The sequence below is a fragment of the Pleurodeles waltl genome, chromosome 7 (genome assembly GCF_031143425.1).
Source record: "Pleurodeles waltl isolate 20211129_DDA chromosome 7, aPleWal1.hap1.20221129, whole genome shotgun sequence".
NCBI lineage: Eukaryota > Metazoa > Chordata > Amphibia > Caudata > Salamandridae > Pleurodeles > Pleurodeles waltl.
Window position 1 is genome coordinate 1,170,823,649 of NC_090446.1, and position 24,761 is coordinate 1,170,848,409.

Here is a 24,761-nt window from a genome sequence, read left to right on the forward strand (position 1 = left end):
CTAGTTGACAGTGATGGATAACCCTTTGTTTAATTCTGTAGTTGGAGTTTGCACAGGTTGGAGTGACACCTTCTCTCTTCCCTGTTAGCATGCTGCCTGCTACTGCAACCTACCACCCCCTTAAGATGTCACCTTGGTAAAAACCCTGCAGTAAGAAGTCTCCGTTGCTTCATCTATTCAGGTAAGAGAAAAGCTTTAGATTGAGGTTAACTTGTTTAGTAAGTAATTAACTCATACTGAAGAAGATGTTGTCTGTTTGTATCTAGGTTTTTGTAGGCACAATAAGCAATGGCAACCATCCCCTACTGGTCAATAAAGTTGCAGGGGGCAGTAAAGCAAATGTATAAGTAAATTACATGAACATTTTTAGCAGATTTAAAAAACAAGCTACACTAAAAGACAACAGTACAAACTAAAACACCAAAATAAACATTTGAGGCAGAAATCAAGTAAAATAACCCATTCATTTTTAACAAATACAAAAACCCACCCTTTCCAATCACAACAGACCCACTCCTCTCCCCAAACAAATAGCCCCATCTCCAAAAATGCCAATGAAAAGTCCAATATGAAAAGTGTTTGAAAACCCCATCCCAACTCCCTCCAAACTCTCTCCACCTACAACAAGACACTCCCACCAAACCAAAAAATGTAAGAAAAGGCTCAGAAGAGGGCACTGTCTAAATGTCTAGCAACCAAACAGACACTTTTAGTCAAAAAATAAAAATGAATTACCTCTCAATTAAGAGTAAGGCACTCTGCACTATGGAGTACAAATTGTTGTGCCAAATTAATGGAGGTATGCTAGCCAGCGCTACAAGTACTTTGCTCCATTCCGCAGCTGGGGCAGCTGTAGTTGACAATAATCTATCTTCAATTCCAATGGCCTTGCCCTTCACCAAATGCCTTTCACTTAGTTTCTACCCTGACCCTAAAGAGGCAGATGAATAAATAAGATACTTCACATATGTTATGTATAAAATGTAGATATATTTACCCTGTCTGCCATAAGTAGACAGTGGGGAAAACGGTGCACTGCACTACAGGAAAAGAAACGGGCTCTATAGATTGTATTTGTCACATTCGCCAGAGAGTATCCCTTACGTCAAACTTGAAAGAAAATTGAGCACTTACTAGTCCCACTTTACTAACTGGCCTTGCCCACCACCACAAATACTTTCCAACAAATTATTTCCCTGGGCAGTAAGGAAAGGAAACTTGTCTTCCTCTACTGCGGAGTGAGGTAGAAGGGTTACACAGGTAGGCTTATTCAGTCACTGGATAGTCAAATTTCTAAAGGGAAAAATATCAACAGGCATAAAATAAATCTGTATGGGAAACCACAAAATATATTTTGGAAACACTTCATATAGCCATAAATGTGAGGCACGTGCCTCAAATGGATTTTTCAATTTGTTTGGTAGGCTGAGAGGGAAGTCTTAGGAAAGAATAAATGAGTGAAGTACTAAGAGGTGACTGAGTGGACGAACAGAAAACAACACTCCCTGTGTGTTCGGTTTGCAATGCATTGAAAACTTTGTAAATACCGTATTAACTGAAGCAAACACATAATCCACAGCCAACACAGCAGGCACTAATTGAACTTCACTGCACTTCTTTGGTCATTGGTGGCAAAGTGCTATAGGCAGGGAGTGAGTAGATGAATGATGATGATGAGTGGGATACATGTCTGCCTTGTTTAACAAATACAGTGAATCAAAGGATTAGAACACTGTTAGACTTTCCGTCTTTGACGTGGTCTCCCCTAACTTTGTGCCTCTGTTTCCCAGATTGTTGATGTGTGCTGGACTCTGTTTTTGCTGTTTTTGTTGCTCTGGGCACTTTACCACTGCTAACCAGTGCTAAAGTGCAAGTGTAAAATATACTTGTATGATTCCCATGATTGGCATATTTGATTTACTGGTAAGTCCTTCGTACAGTGCACTAGAGGTGCCCGGGCCTGTAAATCAAATGCTAGTAGTAGGCCTGCAGCACTGGTTGTGCCACCCACATTAGTAGTCCTGAGCCTGTAAAAATGGCTCAGACCTGCCACTGCAGTGTCTGTGTGTGCAGTTTTAAACTGCCAATTCGACTTGCCAAGTGTACCCACTTTCCAGGTCTAAACCTCCCCTTTTCTTTCATGTAAGACACCCCTAAGGTAGGCCCTAGGAAGCCCTTTGGGCAGGGTGCAGTGTATGTTTAAGGTAGGACATATACTAATGTGTTTTATATGTCCTGATAGTGAAATACTGCCAAATGTGGTTATCACTGTTGCAAGGCCCATCTCTCTCATAGGTTTACATTGGCGGTGCCTTTAAATATGATTAAAGTATATATTCCCTTGGGAGAGGATGGACATGTAGAGTTTGGGGTCTCTGAACTCACAATTTAAAAATACAACTTTTAGTAAAGTTGGTTTTGAGATTGTGTGTTTGAAAATGAGACTTTTAGAAAGTAGGCATTTTCTTGTTTAATCATTCTGTGACTCTGCCTGCTTGTGGATTCCCTGTCTGGGTTAGTTTGACAGTTCAATCAATCAATCAATCAATCACAGACATTTATAGAGCGCGCTACTTACCCGTTAGGGTTCCAAGGCGCTGGGGGGTGAGAGGGTGCAGACTGCTACTGCTCGAAGAGCCAGGTCTTGAGGAGTCTTCTGAAGGCGAGTAGGTCTTGAGTCTGTCGGAGGTAGGTAGGGAGCGTGTTCCAGGTCTTGGCGGCGAGGTAGGAGAAGGATCTGCCGCCAGAGGTGGTACGTTGGATGCGGGGGACGGTGGCGAGGTGTAGAAATTGAGTCTGTCGTTGAGGTAGGTAGGGCCGGCGTTGTGGAGTGCTTTGTGTGCGTGGGTGAGGAGCTTGAAGGTGACCCTTTTGTCGACGGGAAGCCAGTGGAGCTCTTTGAGGTGAGGGGTGATGTGGCTGTGGCGGGGTGCGTTGGTGATGAGTCTGGCTGAGGTGTTTTGGATGCGTTGGAGCCGTTGGAGGTGTTTTGCTGGGATTCCCGCATAGAGTGCGTTGCCGTAGTCCAATCTGCTGCTGACGAGGGCGTGGGTCACTGTCTTCCTGGTGTCGGTCGGGATCCACTTGTAGATCCTGCGGAGGTTGCGGAGGGTGTTGTAGCAGGAGGAGGTGACGGCGCTGACTTGTCTGTCCATGGAGAGTGCGGAGTCGAGGATGAATCCCAAGTTGCGGGCATGGTCGGAGGGCGTCGGAGCCGTTCCAAGGGTGGTGGGCCACCACGAGTCGTCCCAGGTGGAGGGGGATGTCCCGAGGATGAGGATTTCTGTCTTGTCGGTGTTGAGTTTCAGGCGGCCATTTCTCATCCAGTCGGCGACTGCTTTCATTCCTTCTTGGAGGTTGGCTTTGGCGGTGGTGGGGTCGTTGGTGAGGTAGAGGATGAGCTGGGTGTCGTCGGCGTAGGTGATGATGTTGAGGTCGTGACGGCGGGCCACTTGTGCGAATTGGGCTGTTTGCACCTCTTTCTAGACAGTGACTCAAAGAGAGGGGGTGCAGCCTGCATATCCTGATGAGCCATCTGTGCTAGTGGGGGGGAGGAGTGGTCACTCACACCTGAAAGGGCTATGCCTGCCCTCACACAGTGCAGTCTCCAACCCCTGTCATAATTGGACTCTTGCTCTAGGAAAGACGTTGAATATGTATTTTCTTTGGGCAGTGAGAGGGAACCGGTAACTACCCTAGGAACCTCTGGGTCTACTGTGCATGATCAGCCACATGGTGAAGTTTGACGTCGTCAATGGAAATTAATCTGTTTCCTTTGCAGCCAGGAAGCGGTGACAGAATGACCATTCTGGTACATTGTACTCCCAGGACTGGGACAGGTGCTCTGTAAGAAGGGCCGAATACCTTCTTCACAGAGATCTTCTCACAAATCCAGCCAGGGAAGTTGTTGGTAAATACCTTATTCCTAAGGTGGCAGCACTGGTGGATAATTCATCATCTCAAAATTGCTAAAGCTCCTGTAAAACAGTGAGACATTCATTTATGTCAAAAGGTGTGTCTGCTGCAACTAAAACAGGACCATCAAGATCTGCGACACACATAGGTATACCAAAGAGAACCTCAGAGGGGGTGCATCCCCCCAAGGAATGTCTTGGCAGATTATTCAGTGTTCTCTGGACCCCATATCGGTGATGAAGCCAGCTGCGGCCAGAACATAATACTCTAGCTGTTAGGGACTGCTTTAGATCATGGTTCCACCTCTCCACCACTGAATTTCCTTCAGGATGGTATGGTGAAGAGTAATGGAGTTCAACACCCATTGTCCCCCTGGTGTCCCTGAATGCCTTAGAGGCAAATGCAGGGCCCTGGTCTGAATGGAATGCTGCAACCACATATGTACCAATAAAGATCAGCAAGAGCCAGATGCATCAAGCTCCCGATTTGAATTTCTTAAATAGCAAATTTCAAGAAATCACTATTGTAGAAATGGAAAATCAGATGTATCAAAATTGTGAGTTGGTATTTGCCATTTCTTAAAATTCGCGAACGTAATTTTTGATTAGCAAATCATTTGTGATTCGGTATCTGAAACTTGCAAATTGTGAAAACGGCAACCCGGAATAGCCTGAGCACTTCACAACCAGGAAGTGAGTCAGCCCATGCTGTTTCCAGGAGCCACACCCACAGGAGCAGGCAGGGAGACACAGCCCAGCACCAGGGAGCTAGCTTTGAGAACCAGCAAAGGACTAAATTGCAACATGGCCACTGATGGGAAGGTGAAGGACAAGGGAGACAGGAAGCACAAGCTGAAATTCAGTGAGCAGGAATTGGAGGTGCTCACTGAGGAGGTTGTCAGGAACCATGACAAACTGTTTGGGAAGAACTCACTACAGGTCCCTGAAAGTGAGAAAAGGAAACTCTGGTTGTATATCCAGACAAAAATCTGTGCAGTGGGTGTTGTGCAGTGCTCTGTGGAGGAAATTCACAAGAGATGGTATGACCTGCCTTCCCGTGCCAATGAAAGGTTAGCCACCAGGCTAAAGGAGGAAAGGAGCAACAGAGGAGGACCACCCACCCAGACACCGTCCACACCAATAGAAGAAATGGTGGAGTCCACACTGCTTCCGGAAGCCGTCAGTGGTGTCACTGACATTGACACCTCAGGGACACCCAGCACCAGCAAAGGTAAGGCCAGCAATGATGTGTATCTCCATATGTGCATGCACAAATGTCCCCTAGAAATAGCCATTAACTTGATGCAGCGTGATAAGTAGCCCATGCCACATCTTACATACAACACAACAATGCCTTATGGGAGTGATAGACCACAATCCTAAGGTCAATAAACCACATTAAGACCAACTTGGTGTTAAGCCATATAAAGACACAAGTCACAGTAATATGATGTCAGAGTAGAACATTTACTATTGTGCTACTTATTGTGAGATATAAAGAAATGACATGCTGGACATTGTCGTTGCACATGTCCCGGGCTCTGCTGCAGCAGAAAGTGGAAATGCGGGGGATGCTGAAACACAGCCACAGTCTGACTCCAACACAAGTGAGTATCTCAGTATTGCACCAACCAGACGCAGGGCAAGGGTGTTACCTCTCCCAGAGTGCAAACTGGACTCAGATGAGATGCTGGATGAACTCCCCACACCACCCCCAGAGGATAGATCCACAAGAAGACAGCAGTCCCTGCCCTAGCATCAGTCAACTCCCCTCAGGAGGTGTCACGATGCAGGCAGACAGTGCACAGAGCCAAGAGAGGGCCCATCAATCTTGTGTGGACTTGAAGTTTCCATGCTGAAAGTGCAGCGCCTGCAATGCAAACACATGAGGTCAATGCACAGGCAGTTGGTGTCATTCAATCAGAACATGGGTGCAATGAACAAGCATTTGGAGTCACTGCATGAGGAACAGCAACAGCAGCCGAAAACACGAAGGACTTGACAAATGCCATTAGGACCTCTGCACTGAGATTCAGCAGGAGCGTGTCAGCCACTGTAGGCGCCATCACTCATTTATAAGAAGGTTTGATGGGTTCTGCAGATCGGTCAATCGGCTTGTTAGCTCACCTGCCATGATGTCACGACGTGCCGTGGGCATACAGGTGGAGATGGCACACTGCAGTAGGGATGTTGCACTGGGCTTGGTGCACATAACCAATGTCCTGGATGCAATGCAGACAGCACGCAGTGCTACAAACAGCGAAGTGGGTGGTGGAGATAGTGAGGAGTTTTCTAGCCTCAGCAGTCTTACAGCCCCTGTGATGGCTGCTAGGCGTCGCAGTACCAGACACAGGCCCTCATTTTGAACATGGCAGTTCGGCCCGCCATGCCGGCTGGCGGCTTCATATGTCCATATTATGGACATGGTGACAGCCGCCAGCGGCAGCCATCACCCACCGCCAGGATCTTGACATCAGACAGCCTGGCGGCGGGTTGAAACACCATCCGATAGGGTAGCTGCGCTACCCTGTGGATAATGTTTCATTTCCCACCAGCCTTTTCATGGTGGGATATCCCACCAGGAAAAGGCTGGCAGAGGGGGTGCCCCGGGGCACCACTGGGGGCCCCTGCACTGTCCATGCACTTTGCATGGGCAGTGCAGGGGCTCCGGTGCAGAGCCCCGTCGCGCAGGATCTACGCGACGGGTGAAACTGCACCTGCCGCACAGAGGCATTGAAGGCGGCTCCATGTGGAGCTGCCGTCAATGACCCGGCCGAGCCTTTCTGTGAGCCAGCAGGCAGAAACTCAGAAAGGTTCATTATCTGGCAGGTGGGGTTCCGGGGTCACTGGTGGTCAGTGCTTTGACCGCCAACATGAACACAGTGGTTGTTTCCGCCATGTTCATAATGACCCCCACAGTACTGCACTGGACTGGCTACAAGAGATGCCGGTGAGGCCACTGAGCACTCAAGTAGAGTGTGTGGACGTAGGAAGTAATGTTAAAGCCTACAGGGGACTATCGTAACATGTAGCTGTACAGTTATACTATGATGTCAATAGTGTGACACTGTAATTTGCACATGGTAGCCTATGCTTCATGACTATGTCCTATTCACACATATGTTACCTGAAGTCAAGCTAATAAAGTTGCTAACTACAGAAAGACATAAAATTGCAGTGGTGTTGTCATTACTTACATTAGAAATGGTTGCGCGTGATGTCAGCACGTCTTTGCCTGCCCTCTGCTGCACTGGTCCTGTCTACTGAGTTATGGGGAGGTAAGGGATCACTGTCTACTTCTGAGTCCAGCTCCATTAGTTCAACAGGTATACCTTTTCTCGTTGCTAAGTTGTGTAACATTGCACATGCGGCCACTATTTTACATGTCGTCTCTGGGCTGTACTGTAGTGCCCCTCTACTCTTATGGATGCATCTGAAGTGGCTCTTCAGGAGACCGAAAGTCTGCTCCACCACACTGCGGGTTGCCCTCTGTGCAGCATTGTACCTCCTCTCTGCAGGCGTTGCAGGGTTCAGGTAGGGGGTCAGAATGTAGGTGCGCATTGCATAGGCACTGTCTACTGGAATGAACAGAGGGTAAAATGAGTACTGTTGGAATATGACTTCACTATTACCTCAATGCAACATAGCCATCTATTACTTTACCCAGTAGGTATCCTTCACAAAACTCCCCAGCTAGCAGTCTTGTATGAATCCCACTGTGGCGTAAGATGGAGGGTTCATGTGTGCTCCCTGGGTATCTAGCCACAAGATCAGTGATGATGTTAGAGGCATTGCTAATCACCTGTATGTTCATGGAATGATGGTTTTTATGGTTCCAATAAACATACTCAGTGGCCAATGGTGGACAGATAGCTACATGTGTCTTATCGATGGCACCTATGACATGATGGAATTGCGCAATCTGATAAAAATTGATTTTTGTTTGTTGTATTTCCTGTGGGGTGTTGGGGAATCTTATGTTCTCTTGTATTTTGCTCAGCATGGCATTCAGAAATGCTTTGAAGAATCGTGATAGAGCACTTTGTGAGACCCCTCCTGCTGCTGCGATGACCCCTTGATAGCTCCCTATGGCTAATAGGTGCAGGGAGCATAATGCCTGCACATTGGTGGGTATGCTATTGGTCCTCTGTGTGTTGCGCTGCAGTAGGAGTTGTAGATCTGCTATCAGGTCAAGTGTCATGGCTGAGCTTAACCTGTACTTCTCATAGATTTCCTCCTCTGTCTGGGCAAAAAGATTTATGCACACTCTGAAAATGCGCTCCTGTCTCCCCCTCCCCCTCCTCAAACCTGCAGAGATCCTCATCCTCCTCTTCATTAAGTAGAGTGCAGCCATTGTGGAAGAACGGCTGAGGCATTCTGGGCCTCTTTATATAGGTTGCACCTGGTTACCACCTGATTTCAATTTGTGGTAAATTGCTTATGCAAAAGGCCATTCTGCGAATTTTTGATGCATTCCATTGCGACATGGTTTTGTGTGTCACAATCAGCATATTGCAAATTGTGCCATGATTTTGCGGATCGGTATCTGCGATTCGCTACACTGTGTAGCAGTTTGCATCTCTCAAATAGCGATTCAGTATTTCATGTCTCTAATTGCGATACGCAGATTGCGACACGTAAAACCATGTCCTATTCGCAAAAATGTGAAATTTTTGCGATTCTGTATTTTCACAGTGCGAATGCCTTTCATACATCGCAGGGACCATTTTTGCATTTGCAAACTGCCGATTTTTGCAATTCGCAACGTTTGCGAATGCAAAAAAGCTTGATACATCTGTCTTTTATAACAGTTTGAATGTCAGCTAACCACTGAGGCCATCCCCACCGGAATCTAGAAAAATAATCTACAGTGACTAAGATGTATTTGTATGCACCATCAGGTTGAAATGGACCGCAATGGTCCAGGTACACACATTGTAGTGGCCTCCTGGACACTAAGAGGGATGTCTGCCGTGGGCGTTTGATGTTTGAGCCCTTGATTTGCTGGCAAATGTCACAAGAAGGGACAAATTGTTTTGTCTGTTTGTATAGACCTGGCCACCAGAAGCATTTCTGTAAGAGTGCTACTGTGGCTGAGACACCAGCATGTGCAGAAGCAGCACCCTCATGCGCTGCTTTTATTAGATCTAATCTCTGGTCTTGATTGGGGATTGCTCGATCTCCAACCCCAGGAATAGTTGAATAGGCAACATTCTGCGCACTGATGTGGTAAGAATATTTTGTAGGGTATGCATTTGGGAGAGACTTGCCTTCAGCCGAAGCTTTCATGGCAGTCAGAATTTCATTATCCAATCTCCTTTGAGAACGAGTCACTGCAGCCACAGAAGTCATAGCTACTGCAGATTTGGCTGCTTCATCAGCCAAAGTATTGCCGATAATGTGTACTCCTACACTTTTGTGGCAAGTGTATGTCCTACAGGGACACATGGTAGTTAAGGTCAGCCACCCTCCCCCACAATGTTTTGTAGTTTATTGTGTTCCCTTTAGAATCTCTAAACTTGTTAACCTTCCAATGATTGATGTAACCATTGTACGTCTGGATGCAGTAGTATGACTCACAGACAATTAAAGTATGCAGTCTCGGCTCTGTGTGTTCTAGCGCTAGAAGAAGGTCTGTAAGTTCAGCCAGCTGAACTGTGCAGTCCTCTACGGTCTGCCTGTAGGTATTGTGAGGATGGAAAACTCCATCCTTCATCACTCCAGTCACGGCTGCGCAAGCGGTTGAATATTGATGTTTGGTACCTATAGCTGGTTGCGCTGATCCATCAGTGTAAATGACAGTATGTTATCTGTCAAGTGGCAATATATCTAAAGGAGCGAGGTACTCCTGTTCATATTGGAGAAATTCTTTGTGTCTGAAGTTTTGGATCAAAGATGTGTCAACATCAGTGGCAGTCAGGGAGGTTGCCCACTGAATCCAGGGTGGATGTAATGTTTTAGCATTAGGAATGCTTGCTTTGGTGACGGCCTCTAAGGCTGGCACTGGGATAATGACTATGATGTGTTTCCCTTGGGCAAGTGGCGTCTCCTTAATGCCTTAATGACAGCCATTTAAACTGCAGTAAGAATTTTTTTTGTAGGTCCAAAACGTTGTTCTGCATTGTAATATAAATGTGATTTATATGCTATGGGCACTATGTCACCCTCTTTAAAGGTGACATAAGCAAATCCAATTGCACGAGCAATTATTCTGATGAACAAATTTGTTTTCTTGTCACGTGTGTGCAAGTGTTTTGCTTGTAGCATGCCCTGTTGCAACTCCCTAATGATGCGTGTGTATTTAACGGTCCAGTGTCTGTTTAAAACAATCTGGGTGTATTAAGTCATAGAATGGCTTGATATGTTGTGGATAGTTAGGAACATATGTTCTGCCAAAATTAAAGAAACCAAGTAAAATTTTTAGTTTTTTTAGAGTGTTAGGTGCTTCAACACCCTCTGCATGCTTCGAAAGATCTACAAATGAATCTCCACTGAAACCAGAAAAAAAGTCACCTAAGCCCTCGTAAGCAATAAACTGGACTACGACAATGCCCTCTACATAGGAACCATGGCCAAACTCTAGAGAAGACTGCAACGCATCCAGAACACCTCCTCGTGCCTCATCCTGGACATCCCCCGCCACTGTCACATCACAGCCCACCTGAGAGACCTGCATGGGCTCCCCATCAACAAGAGAATCACCTTAAAACTCCTCACCATGTTCACAAGGCACTGCACAACACCGGACCAGAATACCTCAACAGACGGCTCTCCTTCTATACCTCGACCCGACAGCTAAACTCTGCTGGCCTTGCCCTCGCTACTGTTCCAGGCATCCGCAGAACAACCACCGGCGAAGATCATTCTCGCACCTCTCCGCCAAGCTGTGGAACACTCTTCCCATCCACCTGCGTCAGGCCAAGCACCTCCTTACCTTCAGGAGTCATCTCAAGACATGGCTGTTTGAGCAGTACCAGCTCCCCCCCTCAGCACCTTGAGACCCTCAATGGTGAGTAGCGCTCTTTACAAATTCCCTAATTTATTGATTGATTGTGGTGAGTGAAGTTGTGCACATTTCTCTAGAATGTGTGGTGCCAGTGTCTTCCCCTCGTTTGATAGCTCGCATCCCAGGAGCAGTACGCTGAGGAAGGCTGTTTTTGTTTTTCTAAAGTTGAATTTATAGCCAAGGGCTGAGGATCCTATAACGATTCGATCGACCCTTGCAAGATAAATGTTGAGGTCATCATCTGTGAGATAGATGTCATCCACATAGGACAACGCCTTAGGATCAATATCATGTAATATTGATGATACTCGGACTGTAAGCAGCCCTGTGATGTTCTTGCACGCTTTAGGCAAACGGCAAAAGTGTTTCTGTGAGCCAAATGAGAATGCACTCAGGTCCCAACTTTCATGTGCTAAGTTTTGGCAGAAGAACCCATTGGAAATACCCAACATTATCTTGTATTTTTTACTCACTATATTGTTAATCAGAGCCGTGCTATGTGAATGCAAAATGACATCTTCCCCATGTGGGAGCTTACGGATGTGCTCAGGTGGGCAGTCCCTTTCGGCCAGCAGGATATCACAACTAAGTTCATCCCAAAATATCACACCAATGTTGTGTTCCACGTCTCCCTCAATTTAACATTTAAATCATAAACCCTGTTGGGTGGGAGGACGCGGCCGTCCGCAGTCTCAACCGCAATGAAATTGATAGTTGCTGTCGCATCCAAATGATCTTTCAGACTCTGGCGACATATCATGACCTCTCTTGCACTGTCTAACAGTGTTGCTGCCCACGTCTTGTTCTTCAGCAATCTTCTCAAGTGTACTAGCATTTTTAATTGACAGTGCCGCTGCCTTCTTCTTTGAAACTGTGGCTTTTGTTGTGGGGACTTATCTTCTTTTTTGTCTGAAGACTGTGATAAGTCTTTCTTCTGTTTCATGTATTCAGGACATCAATCAGGACAGCCCCCTCTCTTGCTACGTCTATCCGGTGCATCCTGAAAAGAACAAGAGAGACATGAATCAGTATATCTGTCAGGAGCTTTCATATTTTCTCGATTTCTGGGGGTGTATTTCCTTTCGGAGTTCTCCTGATGTGGAAAATATGCTCTCTGATTTCGGCTATCTTTAAATTGTTTTTGCTCATCTCCGCGATTGTTTGAGCCTTCCTGTGCTTGCTAAGTACCTTCCAACTTCCTGAGGGGTGGTACTCCTTAATTCAAACTTCTTCGGCTTGGCTCCCAAACTATCCCATCCTTTACTCGTATACGTATCGAAAATAATTTTCAGTAGCTTCTTCTCCCCATCCAAATGTGGAATCTCTCAGAGACGCTGGCATATAGCCAATGCTACCACTTTCCCTTCGATATTACTGAGTATAATTGAGGAGACTGCGTCGAAGTTACTCATTAATTTCACCCCCAAATCTAGGACTGGTGCAGCCCTGGGCTCATTCTGTATTTGTTTTAACACGTCCGGTAAATTGGCAAGTGTCGGGGTACCATGTGTGGTAGTATAAATTGCAGCGAAGACTCTACCCCATGTGGTGCAGTCATCCACTGAGGGAACCATCCCAAAGGACAAGCATATTGCGACAATTCTATGTTTCTCCTGTGGTCCCATATGAGGGAACAGAGCTTCCAGCTGATTTGTTTTCTGGGCTATCCGGAATGGGATTTCCTCTTGTTCTGTGGGTATTGTACCCATGATAGTATGCACTGTTTGTGGATTAATCTCAGTAGCCAATTGGTATCCAGCAGGTGCTGGGGGTGCTGGATGCGCTGATGTAGTGTTCAAAGTTCGACTTACAAACTGAACAAGTCATCTGTATAGTGTTACTACTGTAGTTCAAGATATAGGTTTCACAGGTCTGCTGCCTTCATATTTTGTATACCTGGGTGAGGTGTGTATGTGGCAAACATAGGCCACATTGGTACATCATTACCTAAAGGACCTAATCTCACGGGTTGTATTACATGTGGTAGGGCCCCATTAAACCACATCTGATGTTCTTGATAAGTAATCAGAATCTCAAGATACTGGTATGCTTGGTACCATTGAAGTACGTTTGCAATTCTGTATGAGTGGAATGTAAATGATCTTTGGACTTCTTCCAGAAAGGTGACCCAATAGTAGAATCCTTCTGTTTAGTAAGCTTCACTAGTTTCTACTATGAATTTGACATTCTCGCCCTCATCTGTTAAGCCATGCACTGCTAGGTGTAGTGTTAATGCTTGTCTAGCATTCTCAGGAATGTCTATGGTGTTATCCATATTGTAAAATGGGTATAAGAGATGGAACACCAAATGGGGAGAAAAGTCCTTTTATAAGTTTGAGCTTGAACAACCTACAGACTAATTAGGTGCTCCCTGTTCAGCTGAGGAGGATCTTCCCAAAAACAACGGACATCTCTGTATAATGATACTTAGGGTACCTGCTGTATGTAAGACAGTGATAATCAGGGTATCCGTAAATTTGTGCCTTAACAGCATTGTTGGTGGCACCATGTCATAGTTGGACTCTTGCTCTAGGCAGAAATGCTGGTTTAAGGATGACAGTAGTTATGTTTGTAGGCGACTATGTCAATCCCACAAGTGCCAACTGTCGTCCCAACCCTCACGGCTCACAAGCATCACCTCACCATAAACCCAAACAGCAAAAAGTGATTTGTGGCAGCCTTTACGCATTGACTCAAGAGTGTGACATCTCACAGGTAATGAAGAAGATGCAATGATGTTTCAATAGGTTTTATTTAGTAAAACTGCAATCTGCAATAAGTTGCATGGACTGCAATGATTAGGATAATGAACAGTGCAAGAAACAGAATGGTAAAGGCAAGAGTCATTAATACAAAGCCCCCCACCATCTTGCAATAACATGTAATTACATAAAGTATGAGATATATCCTAATACCCTAGAATTGTGAGCCTAACTTCTAACCTAAAAGAGAGCTAGGTATGTTAAACCTAATCGGCCAATGCCATGTCCATGAGAAGAGCCCCCAACCCTTGTTACCTTGGAATTAAGTCTCTAGCTCAGACTCCGTAGGGACACGAAGACTGGGAAAGCGTCAAGGTGATGTGCAGCATTGATAGCAGCGATGGCATCTGGTCGGAATCCCTCTGACTATCTGTTTAAGTGAGGAGTATTTATACAGATCAGCTTGGGCCCCTGATGTAGTTCTGTTCTTAAACAATAGATAACAAGACATTCTTGGGGTGGTAATTTATAAAAACAATTCCCTCCAAAGAGTGGGAAAGTACCTATTGTGAACACATACAGTTTGTTTATCTTTGTCGCTTGATATTGACGCCTTAATGTGATGGCACTGATAACACAAAACTTAAACATGAGCCTAACTAAAAACAAGGCAGCCATCTTAAAAGATTTAATTACATAAATGTGCTAAAACAGAGCAAGCTAAGCAGTGTAAAAGTCACTAGGTGACGGGGGCACATGTCTGCAAGCCAACGGCTAAGCAAACTCCTGTATTGCATTAAAACAAACTAGGATTCAATACACCCCCTGGTGTGTGTCTGGGGCCTAGCCTGGGCAAGGCAGGATCTCACAAACAAGAGAGACTTTCTTTTGAAGTAGGTCTACTTCAAAGGCAGAAAGGGGGTATAAGAAGAGCATCCAAACTCCTGAAAATTAGATCACTTCTGGAATCAAGAGGAACCTCTGCCAAGGAGAAGAGATGAAGAACTGAGGAGAAGTGCTGCCCTGCCTGTGACTGTGCTTTGTGGAGCTATCCTGCCATTGCTGCTTCTGTCTATGAAAGGGGACAACGACTGGACTTTGTTGTGCATTCCTGCTTGTGAAGAATCTCCAAGGGCTTGAACAGAGCTTGCCTCCTGTTGTTGAAGTCTCAGGGCCATCAACGTCTTCCCCGTGCCAGCACCTGGACTCTCTGCAGAGACTCCTGCCCTGCCAAGTGGTGCCCTATCCAGTTCCTGGGCCCTTGAAAGGTGAAGCTTGGCAGACCAAGACTGAAAAGCCACACACAGACCGCCTTGTGGGGAAATTGTGACGCACCTTCCATGATGTGGCTGATAAACGATGCACCGCCGGCTTCGTGACTGAAATCAATGCTCCACCTGCATCGCGGCTGGAAGATCAACACAACGTGGCTGGAGAAATAACACGCCACACCCGCTAACGGAGACTGATAACGATATGTGATAGGGTACAACTGGATTTTTAACGCAACATTGCTGGACACTGAAAAACAACACAAAGCTTGCCCGGACTTGAGGTGCCTGTCGGGATCGACGCATAGCTCTCTTGTGGGAGAGGAGAAATGATGCATGCTGACCCGACCGGAGGAGGAACGACGCATGGTCTCGCTTGCGAGTGAGAAATCGACCCATCAATGGCCTTTTCTGATGCACACTCACCCGTGTGGTATTATTTTGACACTACCTATGTACTTTTGTACCCTAATAGCGTTCTCACTGTTTTCAAAAGGATTTAGGGCTGTTTTGTTTTTGAAATTCATACCTTGACTTGTGTATGTTGGATTTTTGTCTTGTTTTGTTTAGAGAAATATTACCTATTTTTCTAAACCTGTGTTGTGTCATTTTGTGTTTTTTTCACTGGGTTACTCTGTGTGTTTGTACAAATACTTTATACATTGCTTCTGAAGTTGAGCCTGCCTGCTTGTGCCAAGCTTCTAAGGGGATGAGCGGGGGTTGACTGAGGGTTATTCTGCTTTACTCAGACAAGAGTGAGGGTCCTTGCTTGGACAGGGGGTAACCTGACTGCCAACCAAAGACCCCAATTCTAACATTGGTGGCAGCGGTTGGATTGGACTTGTATTTGTACTTGACATACAGTGATTCAGTGTACACTACTGCTTTCAGTGCAGACCATCACGTGAGCACATACTACTTGTTTTTCTTTTTCTTTTTTGGACTCTTTTTTAGTGTTCAACTTCCATACTTTCCTTATCGCCTGATTGACTTTTTTGAACATCAGTTGGGAATTTGTTTTTCTGCCTTTGGAAATTTTCACTTTTAACTCTTCATCATGTCTCAGTCTTGAGATATATCAGCTGGAGCTGCTTTTAATTTAGAAAAACTGGAGAGCTATATAGTTGCCCAGTTGAAGCAATTCTACAAAAACCTTGCTTGTCCAGTTGAAGGCTCCACCAGGAAGGAGGAGCTGCAGAAGGCACTGAGGGCCTGGGCAACAGCCACAGAAGCTGAGGGGCACACAGAAGAGGAGGAGGCGCAATCCATTCACAATGGCATAGTGGGTGGGCCTGTTATGTCCAGGGAGAGAGTTTCCAGGGCAGCTAGTAGTGTGCCCTCCAATGGTCTGACCCCTGGAGAGTTACAGGACAGACAGGCAGAGAGGCAATACCAATTGGAGCTGGAAAAGCTCAAGCTCAAGAAGGAGAGGGAGAGGGAAAAGAGAAAGATGGCCATTGAGGAAAAGAAGATACTGCTGGCTCATGAGCTGAGCTTGAGGGAGCTAGATCTGAGGAGCCAGTCTAGTAGAGATGGTGGCAGCAATATCACAGTGCAGCCTGAGAGGAGGGTACACTTTCCTAAAGATGTTGTGAAGGATTACAAAAGGAAGGATGACACATTCGTGTGGCTCAAGGGGTATGAGCCTGCTCTCCATTTGAATCTGGTCCCTGAAGCTCATTGGGAGCGGGTCTGTGGAAGCACTTTGAGGTAGAGCAGAAGGATACTCTTACATCCTTAGGGAAACCTCAGGGGCTCAACTACTCCATCATGAAGGATGCCCTATTCTCTACTCTCAGCCCTGAGCAGTATAAGGAAAAGTTCAGGTCCTATAAGAGGAAGGAATCCCAAACATGGTTGGAATGTGTTGATTCTTTTTGCAGGTCACTGGATGGTTGGGTGAAGGGCAGTAAGGTGACAACATATGAAGGGTTTACAATTGCATGGGAATACTTGTACAGTTTATGTTTTCCAGGGCTGCCCCAGCACCTAATTGACAGCAAACTAACTGACCCCAGGAAGCTTGCACAGGAAGCAGACCGCTAGGTGAGCACCAGGTTCGAGAAGAGGTATGGGGGAGACCACACCAAGGGTGGCAGGGCTCCTCTCAGAAGAAAGGGGGGTAAGGGTAAACAAGGGAAGTTCTCTAAAGGGCCCCAACCTATTTCCCAGGGTAATGATTCCCTGCCCCCCAGTGAAAAGAAGCCATGGTTCTCCAAAAGGAAACCTGTGGAAGGGGGTCCCCCACTTAAGTGTTATGCATGTGACCAGGTACGTGATGTGAGGGGGACCTCAAATGCCCCAAGAGTACACTGGCACCCACTGGTGCGCAGTCCCAGGGTTTGGCTAGTGTAGCAACTGGGAGGAGTTAGTTCCATGTGGGTGGGAGCCAGCTGAGATGACCCTTGTCTCATTAGGGGACAGTGAGATGGTCCAGAGAACCCTAGTGCCTGAGAACACTAAAAAGTACAGGCAGTGAGTGACTATCAACGGACAGAGGGTGGAGACTCTGAGAGACATAGGAGCCAGTGTGACTACAGTGAGGAGTCTCCTGGTGTCTGAAGAGCAGATAGACCCCCGGGTACTTCACCAAGTACATGCAGTGGGCAACTCAGAGCGCCTGTGCCGAGTGGTGCATGTTCCCTTTGAATGGGGAGGGTCTAAGGTTCCTTGAAGTTAGCTGTGAGTCCAACCATGCCTGTGGATTGTTTGCTTGGCAATGATCTGGAGGATTCCCCTTGGAAAGAGGTGGAACACAGGTCACACTTGGAGATGTTGGGTCTGCCTGGGTGGTATGTGTATCCACCCAGTCAGTGGTCAAAGACAGGAGCCCCTGGAGCCTGAAACAGTGGCCCAGGGGACTGCCAAAAAGAGGAAGGGCAGGGTGTGTGGGAAACTGGCCCCAGACATTCCCACAGTCCTGGAGGAGGCGGACCCTGAGGGTGACACCCCAGAGCCTACAGGGGAACAGGTGGCCTGAACTGGGGGAGGTCTCTGAGCTGTCACAGGGGCAGCAGGAAGGGAGACCCACCAGGGAGGCTTTCTGTGAGGGTTTGCACCAGCAGGCTGCAGACCAGGCGGCTGGCAAGGAGCCAGGATCTCAACTGATTTATTGGGAGGACGGCTTCCTCCATAGTGAGCCTAAGGTTCCTGAGCCTGGGCCAGCACGTGTGCTGGTGGTACCCCAGTGCTTCAGGGCCTTCTTACTGGGGTTGGGTCATGATGTGCCTTTAGCAGGACATTTTGGGCAGGACAAGACTTTTGAAAGGCTTGTCACCCACTTCCACTGGCACTTAGGGGCATATTTATCCTCTGTTTGCGCCGGAATTGCGTTGTTTTTTTTGACGCAATTCCGACGCAAAACTAACTCCATATTTATACTTTGGCGTTAGACGCGTCTAGCGCCAAAGTCCATGGAGTTTGCGTCATTTTTTAGCGTGGACACCTACTTTGCGTTAATGATATGCAAGGTAGGTGTTCCCGTCTAAATAATTGACTCCGAGGCATGTGCGCCGTATTTACACTCCCGGGCAAAATTCACGCCCGGGAGTGGGCGGGTCAAAAAAAATGACGTCCAGCCGCTTTTGCGCCGTCTTTTAGCGCCTGGACAAGGCAGGCGTTAAGGGACCTGTGGGCTCGGAAGGAGCCCAGAGGTGCCCTCCCATGCCCCCAGGGACACCCCCTGCCACCTTTGCCCACCCCAGGAGGACACCCAAGGATGGAGGGACCCATCCCAGGGACATTAAGGTAAGTTCAGGTAAGTATTTTTAAAAAAATATTTTGTGGCATAGGGGGGGCCTGATTTGTGCCCCCCTACATGCCACTATGCCCAATGGCCATGCCCAGGGGACAGAAGTCCCCTGGGCATGGCCATTGGGCAAGGGGGCATGACTCCTGTCTTTGCTAAGACAGGAGTCATTTTAATGGGGGTTGGGAGTCGAAATAAATGGTGCAAATCGGGTTGAGGCGATAATTTTGCCTCAGCCTGACTTGCCCCATTTTTTGGCGCCCAAGCTCCATATTCCCCTACGCCGGCGCTGCCTGGTGTACGTCATTTTTTTTCACGCACACCAGGCAGCTAACGCCGGCTAACGTCATTGAATAAATACGGAACCCTGCATGGCGCTTCAGAATGGCGTTAGCCTGCGCTAATTGTTTTGACGCAAAACTGCGTTAGCGCAGTTTTGCGTCAAAAAGTATTAATATGGCCCTTAATGTGCAGGCACTCAGATGCTCATTGTAGATCTTGCCAAACTTATCAGGCAAGTAGCAGGAGTGGGGGAAAATGTAAGGCTCCCCTCCAACCTTTTTCTGTAGTTAGTACCCCCTTTGAAAGTGTCAGTATTGACATTGTGGGGCCTCTGGACCCCAAGACAGCCATGGGCAACAGGTTCATCTTGGTCTTTATGGACTATCCCACCCTGTACCAGAAAGCCATTCCTCTGAGGTTAATCACTGCCCCTGTGGTGGGTTGTGCATTGATTTTGTTTTTATCTGCATGGGGTTCCCCAAGGAAGTGGTATCTGGTAGGGGTACCAACTTCATATCTACTTACATGAAGTCTCTGTGGCAGGAGTGTAGGGTAATGTACAAGTTTACCACTCCTTAATACCCCCAAAGCAATGGTCTGGTTGAGAGATTCAACCACACCTTGAACGGCATGATCATGGACCTGTCAGAGCCCTTGAGGCATAAATAGGATGTACTCTTTCCATGCCTTCTGTTCGCCTACATGGAGGTGCCTCAAAAAATGCTTGGATTTAGTCCTTTTGACCTGTGTTATGTAGCCATCCTTTAAGAGGAACTTTGATTGTGGTCAAGAAAGCTTTGGAGAAAGCCCCTAACCCCCCCCCCCCCCAGGATGTATTCAGTTGCATGCTGGCTCTGAGAAACCAGACTGCAAGCTTCAGTGGTCTTGCACAGGAGAACCTAGAAGCTAGCCAGGAAGACATGAAAGGCTGGTATGAAAAGAATGTCACTCTGGTCGAGTTTGAGCCTGGACAAAAAGTGTGGGTAATGGTGCCAGTAGAACCCAGGGCGCTCCGGGACAAGTGGACTGGCCCATTTGAGTTGGTGGAGCGCAAGAGTGAAGTCACCTACCTGGTGGACTTGCAGACTCCCAGGAACCTTTTTAAGAGTCCTGCTTGTGAACCGGCTCAAGCCACACTTTGAGCGGGCTGAATTGTCCATGCTCCTAGCAACAGATGATGGGGGTGGAGGAAGAGAGTGAGCCACTTCCTGACCTCCTGTCTGCTGGAGAAAAAGATGGGTTTGTGGAGGGAGCAACATGGGTCTGAGGAGGGAGTGATCCTCTCCCCTTTCCTGACCCTAGAGCAACAGAGGGACTGTCGCCACGTGTTGCGTCAATTTGCCTCACTGTTCTCTCTCATCCCAGGGGTCACAGACTTGGGTACCCATGATGTGGACACTGGGGACAGTCCTCCTGTTCAACACAAAGTTTACAGAGTGACTGACAGAATTAGGGCTAACATTAAAGATGAAGGGGGTTATTACAACTTTGGAGGAGGTGTTAATCCGTCCCAAAAGGGACGGTAAAGTGACAGATATACCACCAGCCGTATTACGAGTCCATTATATCCTATGGAACTCGTAATACGGCTGGTGGTATATCCGTCACTTTACCGCCACTTTTGGGATGGATTAACACCTCCTCCAAAGTTGTAATAACCCCCGAAGTCTCTAACATATTAGCGTTGGGGTTGAATGAGTTTTCCAGCAGCCCTTGGGCAGCCTGCTGCTCCTGGAGCCACTCTAGAACTCAGGTTCTGTGTGGATAACCTGGGACTCAATGAGGTCACCAAGACTGATGTGCACCCCATCTTCCCAGCTGATGAGCTCATTGACCGGTTGGGAGCTGCCAAATACCTACGTACATTTGAGATTACCTCCGGGTATTGGCTGATCGCCCTAACTGAGGGGGCTCAGGAGAGGTCGGCATTCTCCTCCCCAGATGGGCACTACCAGTTTAAGGTGATGCCCTTTGGAATGAAAAATGCCCCTGCCACATTTCAGAGGTGGGTAAACCAGGTGTTGGCTGGAGTGGATAGGTTTAGTGCCACCTACCTGGATGACATTTCTGTCTTTAGTTCCACATGGGAGGAACATTTGCAACACCTCTTCAAATTGTTGGAGGCCCTGCAACAGGCAGGCCTCACTATTAAGGCAAGCAGGTGCCAAATAGGACAGGGTTCTGTGGTGTATTTGGGACACCAGGTGGGGAGTGGCCAGGTGGCACCTCTACAGCCACAAATTGACACCATTCTGGCTTGGGAGCACCCCAAGACCCAGACTGAGATGACAGCCTTTTTAGGCCTCACTGGCTATTACAGGAGGTTTGTCAATGGGTATGGCACTGTTATTACCCCCTTGAATGGTTGACTTCCACGATGCAACCAAAGAAGGTGATCTGGACTGAGGCTTACCAGACTGCTTTTGATGCCCTGAAGGCTGCCATGTTCACAAAACCTGTGCTGAAGGCACCTGACTACTCCAAAGAGTTTCTTGTGCAAACAGACACCTCAGAGCATGGTATAGGAACAGTACTCTCACAGCTTAATGAAGAGGGCCTAGATCAACCTGTAGCTTTCATTAGTAGGAGGTTACTTCTCAGGGAACATAGGTGTGGTGCCATAGAATGTGAAGCTTTTGATTTGGTATGGGCACTGAAGAAGCTATGACCCTACTTGTTTGAGACTCCCTTCCAGGTTCAGACCGAACACAGGCACCTCAGATGGTTAATGCATTAGAGGGGTGAGAATCCAAAACTGCTGAGGTGGTCCACTTCCTTACAGGGGATGAACTTTATTGTGGAATATCACCCTGGAAAAGAAAATACCAATGCTGATGGTCTCTCCAGATTCTTCTGCATGAGTGATAAGAACTCGCAGGAGGTTGGGTAGTTGCTCCCCACTTTCACCTGGGGGGGACACGTGTTAGACTTGGCATCCTTGACGTGGTCTCCCCTAACTTTTTGCCTCTGTTTACTAGGTTGTTGATATGTGCTGGACTCTGTTTTTGCTGTTTTTGTTACTCTGGGAACTAAAGTGCAAGTACTCCTATGTAAAATGGATGTGCAATTGGATTTCCATGATTGGCATATTTTATTTACTGGTAAGTCCCTAGTACAGTGCACTAGAGGTGCCCAGGGCTTGTAAATTCAAATGCTACTAGTGGGCCTGCAGCAATATTTGTGCCACCCTCATTAGTAGCCGTAAACATGACTCAAACCTGCCACTGCAGTGTCTGTGTGTGCAGTTTTTAACTGCCAATTTGACTTGGCAAGTGTACCCACTTGCCAGGCATAAAACTTCCCTTTTCTTACATGTGAGACACCCCTAAGGTAGGCCCTAGGTAGCCCTATGGGCAGGGTGCAGTGTATGTTTAAGGTAGGACATATACTAATGTGTTTTATATGTCCTGACAGTGAAATACTGCCAAATGCAGTTTTCACTGTTGCAAGGCCTATCTCTCTCATTGGTTAACATGGGGGCTGCCTTTAAATATGATTATAGCATAGTTTCCCTTTGGGAGCAGATAGACAGGTGGAGCTTGGGGTCTATGAACTCACAATTTAAAAATAAATATTTTAGAAAAGTTGGTTTTGAGATTGTGTCTTTGAAAATGCCACTTTTAGAAAGAAGGTATTTTCTTGCTTGACCATTCTGTGACTCTGGGGGTGATTCTAACCCTGGCGGTCGGTGATAAAGCGGCGGCCAACCCGCCAACAGGCTGGCGGTCCAAAAAATGGAATTCTGACCCTGGCGGGAACCGCCAACACAGCCCGCCACATTAACACTCCGCCCGCCACGGCGGTACAGACAAACAGCGCGGCGGTCACCGCCAACAGACAGGCGGCAGACAATGACCGCCCACAGTATCATAACTCACCAATCCGCCACCTTTTCCGGGGCGGGAGCACCGCTGATAAAAACACGGCGGAAACAGACAACGAACGGGAAAACGCGCACCTCTACGCACTCCACGAGGAAGGAGGACAGCATGGAACCCGAATTAAACATCCTACCTGCTCTCGTCTACCTGCTCATCTACCACGAGTACGAACGCCGGCGCAGACGACAACGGTGAGTACTGCACCTACGACACACGGGAGGGGGGAGGAGGAAAGCTTACGAGCACACACATACGTGATACACTCCCACCCCCCCAATATGTACAAACCAATGCAGAGCAACAAGTCACAGTGACACCACCCAAACCCCCCTGAAAAATGCAAAGACATAATTAAATTGTGAACAAAAATTTATGTACAAAATAGGCTCTGAAAAGTATTGGTCAACTTGCCAAAAAATCAATATCAAAATAATTCTATATACACTGCAATGGATAACCAAGGCAATTAGTCCTGCACATCAAAAGAAAATCGAAGTGTCCGTGGGCCAAAGTATAACAACACAAGGGCAAAGCCCACACAGGAGACCTGAGTCCTTTGGAGAGAACACTGCAGGGGCATCTGATGAAAAAACTACAGGCACCTCAGGGGGAAGGGAAGGGGGGGGCACCACAGCCACATGAGTCCACGACGCCAGATCCACAAAGGGGCCACCATGCCTACTGTGCCATCCGGGGGAGTGCAAAGCCACAGTCTCTCAAGTCTCTACAGTGGGTGGCTTGCCCACTGTTACATCCTTGGGAGTGCAAAGCCACAGTCTCTCAAGTCTCTACAGTGGTTGGTTTGCCCACTGTTACATCCTGGGGAGTGCAAAGCCACAGTCTCCCAAGTCTCTACAGTGGGTGGGTTGCCCACTGTTACATCCTGGGGAGTGCAAAGCCACAGTCTCTCAAGTCTCTACAGTGGGTGGCTTGCCCACTGTTACATCCTGGGGAGTGCAAAGCCACAGTCTCTCAAGTCTCTACAGTGGGTGGGTTGCCCACTGCTGCATCCTGGGGAGTGCAAAGCCACAGTCCATCAGGTGGATTACAGTCTCCACTGGTCAAGGAGGAGGCATGGTGGGCACAGTGAACCGTTAACAGTGCATGCAGGAAGGGCCCAGCGGAGCGGTGCTTGACAGGAAGGGCCCAGCGGAGCGGTGCTTGAGACGGCGGGGCCCAGCGGAGTGGTGCTTGAGACGGTGGGGCCCAGCGGAGCGGTGCTTGAGACGGCAGTGCCCAGCGGAGCGGTGCTTGAGACGGCGGTGCCCAGGGGAGCGGTGCTTGAGACGGCGGTGCCCAGCGGAGCGGTGCTTGAGACGGCGGTGCCCAGCGGAGCGGTGCTTGAGACGGCGGGGCCCAGCAGAGCGGTGCTTGACAGGAAGGGCCCAGCGGAGCGGTGCTTGACAGGAAGGGCCCAGCGGAGCGGTGCTTGAGACGGTGGGGCCCAGCGTAGCGGTGCTTGACAGGAAGGGCCCAGCGGAGCGGTGCGTGAGACGGCGGTGCCCAGCGGAGCGGTGCTTGAGACGGCGGGGCCCAGTGGAGCGGTGCTTGAGACGGCGGTGCCCAGCGGAGCGGTGCTTGACAGGAAGGGCCCAGTTCAGCGGTGCTCTTCTGCACGGCGGGGCGCTGTTCAGCGGTGCTCTTCTGCACGGCGGGGCCCTGTTCAGCGGTGCTCTTCTGCACGGCGGGGCCCTGTTCAGCGGTGCTCTTCTGCACGGCGGGGCCCTCTTCAGCGGTGCTCTTCTGCACAGCGGGGCCCTCTTCAGCGGTGCTCCTCCAGTAAGTCAAGGGAGCCAGACCTGGCCTGGACTCACTGCTCAGTCGCCCTCCGACCGTGCTGGACCCTTCGGTGACGGAGTACTGGGCCCTTTGGTGTCCTCCCTAACACCCGGGATGGGGCTTGTGGTGCCCTCCTGCTCCGCGCTCCTGCTGGCTGACTTCTCCGCCCTGCTGCCCT